The following is a 13,597-nucleotide window of genomic DNA, read 5'->3' as shown; positions in this document are numbered from 1 at the left end:
ACATGGTTAATTTTTTTGGAGGAGCTTGCAAAACGTCGGCGGGCAATCGTGCCTCCCGGTGCCTAACACCGCACCTCACTGTGAGTCAAACCGCATAGGTGAGATTGGGGTATAAGCTATTCCTTGTATTGTGAATAATGACTGATATAATGCTGTATGCATTTAAAAAAATAAAAGTAGATTTAAAAAAAAAATTAATTAATCATTGTTTCTCAAATATTTTACATTGCTGTTCAATTAAGCAAAACTCGATTAATCGATTAAATTTTTGGTAGAATACTCGATTACTAAAATATTAGATAGCTACAGCTCTAGTCTGAACGCACAAATCTGACGTTTTTCAGATCGGAGGAGTCATTTTCATATGTGGTCCGAGATTGGATATCCACCTGATATGTGGTTAGGTGACTTGAATAAGAACAGGCAGATTAACTCATGAGTGTTTTTTGCCTCTGCACATGTGTAGGCTGCTGAGGTCATCAGCACAGGGATTTCATTTCAACAATGGAGGACAGCTGCGAAAGTAGTCAGTGGAGGGAAAGTGAACTGTGATTTAGTAGATATTAGGGGCAATGAGTTTGTACAAGTAAAAGTTAAGTGAACTTACAGAAACAGCAGTGTTTCACTGAGGATAGACGGATCTGCATAACAGTCAGATATATGTCACTTATAATTATAAACGTGAACTGTCAAGATAAGTAAATTTGAGACACCAAAAAAAAAACAAAAAAAAAACATAATGACTGAAACTTACTGGTGCTAAGCAACAGCAATCAGTACTGCCACCACAAGGCTATGATAAACAAATCGATACTTAAATTGTTGAATTTTTAGTTATAGCTTTATGTTATACTCAGCTATATCCATTTGGTTTACCTGCCTACATGACATCCGTGTTGGACTACAGATTAAAGGGAGGAATTACATATTAACATAATGTAATGAGAATTCATGATTTTTGCATGCACGGTACATAGAAGGGTAAAATTAACACACATGACTGGCTTACAAATTATTCAACAGATTAACACTTATAAGAAAGACCAAGTTCCTATAAATCAGAAGCCATTTTAACTATTTTTTATCCCTATCTGTCATATTAAAATAAACATTTAATAAATCTAAATTACACAAGTAATACTTATAAATATTTGACTACAAAATACTTCATTTTGTGACATTTTGTGAAGCTTCATTTCAATGACATCTTTAGCCATGTCATTTTGGTAATGGGTTAGAGGTGTTAATTTCTATGAGGACAAGAGACATGGTGAGCTTATAAGTAAATAAATTAAATAAATTCAGCAGCATGCAGTGTCTGTTTCATGTAGTTAGGGTCAGGGATGCTGTGGCAGTTCTAGTGTGTATTGCACCCTGATTGACTTCCTCTTAAGCACCCTGGCCAAAAAAAAAAAAAGAATTAATGCATAAACAAAAAAATAAACACCTTTTGCTTAACATAGAACGTAACAAAACTAGCATGCTATACTAGCCTATTTCATTACATACATAATTTTATGAATATCAGAACCAGGGAGCCAACAAGGTTATTGACCCCCATGGTGAGACAAAAAATAGGAAGTGCAAACAAGTGATAGAAAACCGATCACATGAATGTTATTACTATTCTGAATTTTAATTCCTTCTTTCTTCCCCCTCCCTCCCCATGCGCTCTGTGACACACCCGGCAAAATGCCTCCCTGGGTGGTTACCAATGACGCCCATATCTAAATCCGCCACTGGCTCTGTGCATTTGATAGCCCTTGTGCGTGACAGCAGTAATATATGGGACACATTAACAGCAGCAGTAGATTACAGCCAAAAAGTTGTCACGGCAGTCTGAGACCCCTCTAAAGATAAACTAGGGCTTCTGTAGTTTAATTTAGTGGGAGTCCAGAAGGATCTGGTGCTATGTTTAAACAAACAAATGCACATTCTTTTAGCAAAGCCAACAGGAAGCTTTTATTTTTATTTCTATTAAGTGAGCAAGTGATTAAACATGTTTGTGACAAATTAGATTACATATATAGGTAGAATAAGAAGATCTTAATTTTATAAGAGTTTAATGTTGTAAAAGGAGAACATTTTTACTGAGACTGGCATACTTTGGTTAAAAACTCCACCTAGAAGCACCAGTATTTGTTAACTGCTGACAGGATGCAGATACATGTCACCGACATTATGGTCTATGGTAACTTTAACACTGGCATGTCAACTCTTCATTGACATTGACTACGGCAACTGGAGGGAATCCACTCAGCATGCTGAAAACCGTTCAGCCGTTGATTGATTCACTCTCCTTCTGACACTCCTTTTGACATTCATGTGTGCCAAAATTAGCCTCTTTAGCAGGTGTCCTGTAAATTTATTCAATAATCTAGTTCAGAGGCTTACCAACATCAAGACTGAGAAACATTAGCAATTTCATCCACTTCAAAACCTTAGCTTTAACCTTTCTAAAGACCCCTAATAGTCTTTAAACTCAAGCTCCTTATTATTTACTGATATGGAGAATGACATTTCTGTATTTATCACAACACAAACATACTAATTGCTTTAATCACTGCAATTCTCAAAGATACAGAACGCTCTTCAGCAGAATTCTATACTTCAGCAACCTCGATCCATTAGCATGCAGCACCAGTCAGCAGTTTGCAAAGCACGAATGGCTGCTTTAGAGGTCAAAAGTTTCACAGACTGGTCAGTGTCATGACTGCCAGTATGACCTAAGCCTCACACTATGAATAGAACCAATGGCATGATGTTTATCACAGTGCAGTGTTTGGTCACAGTGAATCTACGCTACATTCGTCATGTTTCCCATAATCCTTAACATCTTTAGAGAAATTGGGCTGCGATTACTTAGATTTACTTTAGATTTTTAAAACGGCGTTCAATGGCCAGTCCCAGGAAAACTGGTACCATAAGCCACTGCTTTTGTTTTATTAAAGAGGAACAAAATATAATTCTGATAGCTTTAACTTCTTTTTTAACTTCTACTCAATGTTTCAAATCAGATAGGCCATGAAATCCTGCAACATGGGTCGGTGTTTCATTACACAATCTGGACCATAAGTATTTGGAGAGCGACGCAACTATCATGTTTGCTTCTGTACACGACCACCACACTGGATTTAAAATGAAGAAATTATCAGTGACTTGGAAAAAATATTGAAATAACCATTCAAAAATTACTTTCCGACAACCCCCCCCCCAAAGTCCCTAAGGCTCAAAAGGAATTGGACACACAATCAAAAATATTAGGACTCGACTGTCTCGAGCCTGGAAGCCAAGGACATGTGCAAACCTGGAACTACTTCTGTTGAGGTGCTTTGCCGGGCCTTTACTCCAGACACCATATGGTACTGCTTGTCTGTAGGTCTTTGTGCCTTGTTTTGTCTTCAGTACGTTTATATTATATAAAATAAATAAATAAATTAATTAATTAATTAAAAAAAAGCATGCTCAACAGTTTTGAGGTCAGGTGAATGACTCTGCTCTTTAAGGACATTCCATTGCTTGGACTTAACAAGCTTTTGGGTTTCTTGTGCAGTATGTTTAGCATTTTTTTTAAAGCAAAGTCTAATCTGGTCTTTCTGGTCTTGTGTTGCCAGTGGTTTGTATCTTCAAGGTGAACCCTTGGCATTTACTGTACATTTATCAAGGCATCCATTGATTTTAGACTATGACAATGATATGCCGAAACCCTCAAGAGCGTTTTAAACTTGGCTATTTGTTGTGAAGGGAATATTTTTTTTTCTAAGAATAAAATTCTATGATCACCTACTCTGTCTTCCTAAAGTATTTAGTCTTAATATATCTAAGCATGCCAATATATTCTTTCTTTTAAGAAATGAGCAAATTGTTGATTTACCCAGTCCCCATGTGTCTGCTCTCTCCCTCTCTCTTTCTCTGAGGCTGCCCCACCTCAAAAATCAAGCATGCCACAAAATCAACACCTTTAAAATTTCCTTAATTTCTTATGAAATAACTAAGGAACAGGCCACACCTGGCCATTAAATTGCTTATCCATCAGCTGTCAAACTACTTTTGAGCCTGGGAAAATAAAGGAAATAAAGGAAAAAAATGTGCCATTCAAAACATGTTGGCTGATTGATAACCGTTTCCTTATTTTAAGTTGGATAGCATTTGTAAATAAAATTTGGTTTTAGTCTATCCAGTAACCTGGAACACCAATTTATTTTGATATTTTTAGTGAAAGCAAGTACTGTAACATTGTGCAGTCTTGAAGAAAAAAAAGTTATTTAACTGGCCATGTTTTTTTTTTTATAATTGAATTCTCCAGTAAAGAAAAGGACACAAAAATATTTTAGTATAATTTTTTAAAGAGAAAGAAAAATCTGATTTAAAAAATGGGCCAAAACTGTTGCAATGTTGCATCAAAAATAAACAGATATATTTTCTCTATCTGGTTAGTAGGACATAGCATTGATTCCTTCCAGTTTGATCATGAGCCTGATTTTATCTGTCCTTGCTGCATGTGTAGGCACAAGTTACCTTTGGGTTCTCAGATTTGCAAAACACGACAGCAGATGATAAACTGGCCATGTTATTTGCTCCTACATGTCTATGACTGTGATAATGTAGACTGGCATATTAGTAAAGTGTTCCTGGGATCCACCTTGACCCTAATCAGGTAACACAGGTACTGAAAATAGATAAAGGAATATGTTCAGGTAATATATGGAGAGCTTTCACATACGTAGAGTCAACTTAATCTACGCACATGGAACCCTCCCATTTTATCCGGTCTTGGACCTGGCTCCAGAGGTTTGGACACTAGGTGGGAATTGAAACCAGGCCTTCTGCAAGGAAGGTGAGAAACCTACCACTGAGCCATCAATGCCTTCTATATAGCATGTATAAACTGGAAAAAAAAAAATCTCCTGGAATATGGTGCAACAACAGTTAAAAAAAATATAATAATAATGACTTCAAGTGCAAACACAAGTGTGAGACAAGTGCAAAGACAATGGTTACACAAAACAATACATGCAGAGCAATAAAAACACAGAACAGGCTAAATATAAAGTCTGCTGCCATAAATATAAAATCTGAAACATTCTGGTAATCAATTACCCTTAGGGGTCAACAGCATCATCAACAATGTCAATTACACCTTTCCTCTTTGCAAGTGTTTTTGTAAATTGAATTATGTTGTAGCTATGCAGAAAAAAAAAATTACACAAACGAAACATGGTTTTCTTTTGAAAAAGATTACCACCAAATAAATGCTTGGTATTAAATTAATGTTAAAAAAACATACATCAGATACTCGTCTCTACATGCGTTGGAGAACCGCCTCTGTGCTTGGTGCTCCATTCACATGGGGCTTTTAAGTTAACGACTCTATTCAGATGTAAGTAAACACTAATTGCTGTGTTGTTTGGGGGGAGTCACGTGCTGATGCATGCCCGTATCCAGCAGAATAAAAGGGCTTAAATGAAGGGGGAAAAATCTTCAGTATTGACGTAAAAATCTTTCCCCAAGAAAATGGCTCACCACATGAATCCACACAACACTTTTTTTCAAAATAACATTAATCATGCTTTTTTGCCATTTGTGTGCAGCATTGAATAATTAACCATGCTGACCACGAACGGCTGGAATGTGGTTGTAAATTTATAATTGAAATGAAACTGTTCACATCTACGTGCGCTTCCACTTTGCAAAAGGCAGCATTTATTTAGCGAGCATATACCGTATTTGTGCTATGTTGTGTACTATTATTAATTTTACATTTAATCTGCTTTGCAAAAGTTGCCACTCTCTGTGACGAGTATATTATGATTGAAATAAAGCTGCTCATGTTGGTGCACGCGCTCAAATTGCAAAAGGCAGCATTTTGATCAAAAGGCAGATGAGTAGCTTTACAATAAAAATCAATAATAGTATTCCAAAATGCAAAAAGCACATCTTGTACTTCTACATCTCACCTTGAACTAGATTACACTCGTATCATATTATTAAATGCGGCTTAAACTACGCACTATATTACTGAAACTCCTAAAATACATTGCTTGTTAAAAAAAAAAGGGTTTGCTTAAGTCAGTTAATAAAGCATGGTGTACACATGCATGTACATGCATGCACATGAGGAGGATGGTACCACCCCATTCCGAGCCAGGGAAATCTCTGGTTTTCCTAGTATTAAATTAAACGGCACTTTAAATACACTGCCTGGCAACAACAACAAAAAAGTAGGCACGCAAAACTTTTATTTAATTTAGCTTTGATTACAACACACATTTGCTGTGGCATAGTTTTGAAAACCTTATGCAATGTCACAATTTGTTTCAATTTAAAGCTGCACGTCACATAAACGTCATACCACACTACACTGTTGTGTTAAATGCCACACCAATTCTGACAGAAAACCTGTGCGCTGGTTAAGAGCAAACACTGAGGCGACTTAGCATTGAATTTGTGGATTCTGTGTGATGTAAAACAAACAAACAAAAACAAGGTAAAGCACATTATTGAGGGGGCTCTTATTTTCACCTTTCCAGTGTAATATCTGTAATGAAAGGGGCTAGAAGACACTATCAGGTTTTGAATTTTTGATCTCCTAACAAAAAAAAAAAAGTGTGGATGTTTTCTGCTGCACGAGTCCCCTTATTTTATATTATTTCTGCATTACTTATCAGTTGGTTGTAAGTAAAACTTACTATCTGCCAACAAAACAATTCACCTCTTCATTTGCCTCGTCACTATTTGGTCATGAGTTTTATGGCTGCAATCTGCACATAACACTACCCTTTATTAAACTGGACATTAGAATAACTTTTTCCCTTTTTTTTCTAGTTGTTTGCATTAAATTGCAAGAACCCAATCACACCCTTTTGACAGGTAAGCCAATCAGTCAAAGACTGACTGTTCTGTTTTACGGTGTTAACATAATGAAAGGCATTGTTTAGTGTGTACAGGACAATAAATCACCAGGCTCAAAATCTGAAGACAATGGTTATGGAGTAGGATCTGATCACACACAAACATAAGAAAATATTGACTCTTGCCAACCATTATCAAGTTAAGATTTAAACACGGTTCCAATGTAAAAGAAATTGCACAATATTGGAACTTGTATTAGTTAAAATAAATAAAGTATATTCAACATGTACTGTTGACAGAATGAAACTAAGTACCAAAAAACTCATCTTTGCCACCTTGAAGAATTCTTGTTATTATTTGAAATCCAGAGAATAAAGTAGTTCAGTTAATCAACCCGACAAAGGCTCATATTTCATATTTTTAAGTGATTACAAAAGATATATTATGGAATAATAATACACACAAAACATTTATAGACAAGAAATTGCTTGTGCCTGTGAAAAATAGGGCTATGGCGTGTATTAAGCTTATTATTAATTTGTATACTAATAGAAATATCTTGCACTAGTTATCTTTGGTCACAAACATATCAGAGGTCTTGTGGTAAGGCAAAAAGTACTTCTTTAAAAGTACTCCTTTAACAATTACTCAACCCTAAGCAGGTTATAATTTGTTATATAAGTTTTGCTATAGTCACAAAAAGGAGAAAGAAAAAAAATGTCATAGCAACCTAATCTTACGATGTTTGAAAATTGTGATAAATGTTTGATGAGTTTTTTGGGGGAGACAATGTGCTGTTTTAATATCAGGGACAGAAATGATTATACTGAGACTATTCTTGGTATCAGTAGTAATAATAAAGGAAATGACGTTATAGGACAACGTGAAGATTTTGCCGTGTTATATACTTGCAGAAATGTCTTGATAGATTTGACTTACAAATAAAGTGAACATGAAAGTTAATAAATAAAACTACAGCGTACAGACAGCACTAAAACTGTGCGCGTGCCTGTGAGTGAAGGCCTCGCGGGCCTGGACCTGTAACGAGCACGCGCAATTCACTTCAACACTTACACTAAATATATATAGTTTAAATAATAATAATAAAAATAACAAATGTTCAGGAAAATTCAAATGCAGGGGGGGATGGGGCGACAGAAAGTGTGCAAACCGCTACCTCAAGTCAAATATCGTGTATAGTATAACCAGCTAAGTAGCTAAGGTCCAAGGCAAAGAGTGCGTCTTTTAAAAAATAGAAATAAAGACGAGATAATGTTTGACATTAGTTTAGAAACGGATTTAACATATTTTTAAACACTCCTGATAAATATGCCGAGTTTGAGGAGTTTGATTATGACGATTGACAAACAAAAGCAATAAACACCTCGGGCAAAGTAGAACACCGTGTCTTATTTTAAATAACGCTAAATGTCTACAGATATATTCAGAAATTGTTATGTTTTAGGCTTAAATTTACGGCAATAAACAATAACAAGCAGTTTATTCCCATCAATATCCGTTGTTACACAACACCGCTTGCTAACGCTATTACAGCCCACATACCCTATCAGTTAGCTTTCTCCCCCTCTCTCTGTCTGTTAGCTACCGCCAACTGCTAACTGGCTAACCTGTTTAGGTAATGCTGAACACCAGGCCATGTTAGCGTCAGCGCTAAATAAACTGACAGAGCCAGCTAGCATTCAAGCTAACACCCGAGCTAACGAATCACACAGCTAACTTCGCTAATGTTACTCACCTTATTAAATACCACAGAGACACGGACTCCGTTCCGACTTCCTTTTATAACTCCTGGATGTTTTTTTTTTATCTGAAATTCTTCAATCCGTTGTTCTTTACAAAACGAATTAAACCGACCTGACTTTACATGAGAGCCGATAATTCCGTTTTCGGTGTTTCACAGCGTGAATTCTTTGGCATTTTAGGGCCAGTTTTTTTTTTTTTTTCAACTCACCGCCCTAAACATTAACTTATTTACAGTCTCGCATGAATAAAGGTTTCCAGTGTGATATAAACAACTATGCGGATACTTAAAATGATCTTTCTCCCATAGAGAGGGCCAAGCTCTTCATCGGGTCAGAGTCTTGTGAAGGGGAGGGAGCTTGCGAAGGAGCGCTCTGAATGGCTGATCGTCTTCAAATTCAGACATCTGATTGGATTATATGACTGACAAACAGCGCGCATGATAGGAAATCGTGTCCTGTTATTGGTTACAAGTCTGTCATTTTTCTCAATCGCACAAATGAAATTTATTTTTTATTCAGAGATTCCTAAGTCTCCTGGGATAGGCCCTGTAAACAGGAAAAACAGTATAGACCAGACATTAATGGATATTATAATTGTTGTTGTTGTTGTTTTTATTATTATTTAATTTAGGCATCCAGTCCATAAGGGTTTTTAAACTTCAGCATAATAAAAAAGAAGAAAAAACCTAATTATAATAACTCTGATACTACTTGCTTATTAGTCACAGGCTTTGGGGGACTCTGAGCACCACAGGTGTATTTTCGTGTAAAAAAAAATCTGGGGCACAAATTTACCATGTTCTTGGAGTTGCCTAAAGGTTTTTACCCTTCATGAAACACGTGCTGAGTGGTCATTTTATTAGGTACATCTATCTTCTTATGTACAACATATTGGATATTGAATGTCTGAATTGCATAAAAAATCAGCATGTGTATCATACAGCCTTATTAGGAACAGTATCTTATAACAAAGATGCACAATAGCACTCAGACTGGCTGGTGACTGAAGTGTGATTGTAAAACTGCTGTTAACTGTAGTCTCGTATTCCCCATGTCGTCATTCCCTATGTTGTCCCCATGTTGTTCACACCAAGCTCTAAGATTTCTGGGTTGGTTCAACTGCTAGCCTTTTTCTCCCACCTTCCTAAAATAGGCTATTCGGTGGATTCCAGGGTGTGTTCCCACCTTGTGCATTCCTGGGATAGCCTCCATGGTTCAGAGCGGCCCTGATCAGGACCAAATGTTTAGTAAAATGAATGAAGGAATGAATAATAAACCACAGACTACATTAGATAATGGAATACAGCTACAGATCAGCATGTTCTCACATAGCAATGTTTTGAATTAGAGATCAATGTAATTTTTACAATCTTTCTTAATCATTTGCATTAAACACTGTTTCATCTGTATCTAATTTATAATTATAAATGTAGCATTTGACAAAGCAATATATATATATATATATGCTCAGGTCTTATTTTGGCCCTAGGAGAATATAAACCTGAATATTTACCAATTCTAAAATGAGGGTAAATATCTTATGCTAATAAAAAGTCAGAACACTGAGTGGATAATTACGGTCTGCTTAAAAGTGTCATTAAAGAGTCACCAGTAGTTTAGTCTGCTCTGACGTCATGCTGTGCACTACATTGATTAAAAGCTGAGTTGTATTCACTGTCTGGCAAAAATTAGTTTAGATCCATTTTCATTGATTTTGTTGTTTTTCTTCATTCTTTATTTCAGCTACAGTTTTATCAGTTACAATAAAACTGAAATTATTTGATGCAAAACAAAAAAAAAGTTTCTTCCAGGTTCTCCGATTTGCGCCCACAGACCAGAGACATGCAGAGTAGGCTAATTGGTGCTTTTAAATTCCCTGTAGTTTGTGAGTGAAAGTGTGCTTGTGTGCCCGCCTTATGCCCCAAGTCCCCTGGGATAACTTCTAGGCCTCCTGCAACCCTGAACAGGATAAGTGGAATAGAGAATGGCTGATTGAGAGTGTAAGTATTTTTATCTATGACACATACCAAATAGATTAATCCTAAAGAAACACTGACTGAGAAATCAGAGAAATCCATTAAACAAGACAAGACTTGAGTAGTTTTGCTTGTCACAAATGTGATTTAGCAGTTTTATTCTAGCTAAGCAAATGCAAAAATATTTTCTTTTTACTTTTTTTTCACATAAAGTTATATGACCACTTTCTGTCACTTTCTTGCCTTTAGAGGCCATATTGTAGCTAGTTGCAATGTGATATTAAATTAATCACATTTGCATTAAAACATATGCAAATGAGATGTTAATAACTTATTGACAAAATGGATGTATAATAGTAACAAAAAACATATCTATGTTATTAGTGTTTTAAAAGCTGCAAGCAGTGAAATTGTGGTCACATTAATTTAACTTTTATTGAAGAGTGGACAATTCAGGGCCCTGGCACATGTGAAAAGAGAACATGTTAACTAACTCTAGTCACTTCATCTATAACATATGAGCTATTATCCTCATCTTCATGCATTTATCTTCTATGCCACTTATCCTCTACAAGGTATGGGGTAGGTGACTGGAGTCCATTTGAGGGGGGATGAGCATACATCCTATAAAGCGATTCCAATCTATCACAAGGCACACACACCCAAGGCAATTTGGAAACTCCAATTAACTTGCATGTCTTTGGACTGTGGGAGAAAAGTGCAGCACCCAGAGGTTTTTATCTGTTTAATTTGTTGCAAAATTCCAAATGTGAGTGTATTTTGTATTGCATATGTATATCTAAAATCATATTTAAATTATGTGTGCAAAAACAATGTGATGAGTTGACTTTGAAGGAGAGCAGACAATAATGATCTGATGTACATGTGACTGTCCTTATCTCTAGGAGGTAAAAACAAGCGTGTCAATCAGAGCCATGGATTTATGAGCATCCAGATCCCTCATGGAGCTTAGCACAGTAAACATCTGGGATCAGAAAGCAGATTTAAGAACATGCACCACTTGCCCTTGGTAATTTGGTCAAAGAAGATTAGACATGACAATTTTTAATTTGTCTCTGAATCCATGGCATAAGATGATAATACCACCACTGCCTTTTTATATTCGGAGCGCTGATATTTTTATGAGCAGCGAGCAAATCAGGTTTTAAGCAAGTAGAGGAAAGGAGAATCATAAGAGCTAACCATCAAAAAAAGTCTGTGCACTTTACAAAATGAAGCTGATGGAAATGATGAAACCTTGTGCAGATCTGTCTATGTACTGCATATTTTTTAAAAGAAATCCTCGGATCAGCAAGGAATAAGCATTTCATTCATTTCAATTTACATTACACTTCTTAACATTCACAATATACTTTTCTAAATTACATACAAAGCTGACTGATGTTCTTCATCTTGCATGGATTACTGTTTAACTAGAAAGAATGAAACTGTAAAAAGTGTGTGATGCAAGAGTGTGCCGTCAGATTCTTTTGTTTAAGTGTGTGTCACACTGTCCTGAGACAGCTGTAATAGCTTATCTATCCGATCCATGCAGACAGAATTATTAAACCTTTCTTGCTTTATCAAAATTTCTATCCATGCAAATTTATCCATATTTATAAAACTATAGCCATAAACTATAACCAATAATGACAGATGCTGTTTTTTTCCTGCTTCATAATTTTTAACTATAAATAGAAGTTAAAACGTTTGTCTTGACATCCTTTTGTATGGACTGAAAGAATGAAACTGCATGGTTCTTTCTTTTGGATTCAGCAATGACGGAGAAGGCCATCATGCTTACTGCTATTCATATATTTATTTTTAAACATTTTTAGTATGCATTTTTCTGAATATGCCAAAAAAATATGAAAAGCCTGAATATTTGCCTATTACATGGGCAAAAACAATGTTTACAAGGTTACTTGCATATGTACCACACAAAGTTATCTTTGTATATCAGAACAGGAGGTGGGGGTTCCAAGTGGGGGTTCACAATATAGTTTGGTTTAAGATAATTAACTGATACAAGGTAACTGTAACTGAAACCATCTATACAAAACTATACGATTAAAGTAAGAAGAAAAAGGAAAACTCAAATCTCTGGCATCCCAAACAACATTAGTGACCAAGCCCTAACTCTGTACGGAACCTGGCTAACCTGTCACTGAAGCTAGTGGCATACTGGTACCCTGTGTTTACAACATGCATTCTAGCTCCTACTGCATTTTTTGGCACAAACAGAAAAAAACAGTCACATGACCCTTTGTAGCCTGCTGGTATTCTGAAGCAAGCTTCTGCAGCCTCTCAAAAACCAGAATGAGTGACAGCCGAGTAATGTGTTGTACATGCACAGTACCTTAGGGAACATTGTTTGGTCTGTGCGGTCTTGTTCACCGCTTTCTCCTGACTGAAGGAGTGCTACTGTGGCTGCCCAAAAGGGATAGGATAGTCTCCTTATCCATTTCCTATTCATGATATCAGACTGACAACAGGGGCATACTGTTAATACAGGTGGAATAATGGCTCAGACTGCGGTGGAGAATGGGAGGTGTGCCCACAGAGATTTTTAATGTGTAACAAATGTCTGCAACCATAACAATAAAATATCTATGGGCACACCTCCCATTAAAAATACTACCATTTATATATATAAAGTATACATGTGTACTAGGCAATCCCTGCCCCACTTTACTTCTGGCCAGTTAAAGAAAAAAGAAAGACATTGCTACTTTGCAAGTTATGCGTTTTAAAGAGAGTGGAAAGTTCCCATGAACCCAAACTGATCTGTAAATGAGCATTAAAGTATTCTAAAGATAATTTATGTCACTAAAACAATGTTAACCACTCCAATGAGCAGTACTCCTTCTTGCTATTAAAAATGAAGCATAGAACAATGACATAGGGCATAGTGGGGGCATAAACTGGGCTATTCTGGCTTTTTCAAGGACTTCTCTTTGTTTAAAGCTAGACACTGTTTAGTTCTCCCAGAAGGGTTATTGTACA

General features: G+C 36.2%; 1 protein-coding gene across 2 annotated transcripts in view; it reads right to left on the bottom strand.

Moving 5' to 3' along the window:
* ppm1bb (protein phosphatase, Mg2+/Mn2+ dependent, 1Bb) overlaps positions 1-8,951 on the bottom strand; it is a 30,830-nt gene extending 21,879 nt beyond the window's left edge. For both annotated transcript variants that reach the window (XM_053511358.1, XM_053511357.1), the window contains exon 1: positions 8,609-8,951. The gene's annotated coding sequence lies outside the window, so the exon portion shown is untranslated. The remainder of the gene's footprint in view (positions 1-8,608) is intronic.
* Positions 8,952-13,597: the final 4,646 nt, after the last annotated feature.

The sequence above is a fragment of the Clarias gariepinus genome, chromosome 14 (assembly GCF_024256425.1).
Source record: "Clarias gariepinus isolate MV-2021 ecotype Netherlands chromosome 14, CGAR_prim_01v2, whole genome shotgun sequence".
Classification (NCBI taxonomy): domain Eukaryota; kingdom Metazoa; phylum Chordata; class Actinopteri; order Siluriformes; family Clariidae; genus Clarias; species Clarias gariepinus.
The sequence above is the reverse complement of the archived record's forward strand: the minus strand, read 5'-3'. Positions and strand labels throughout refer to the sequence as shown.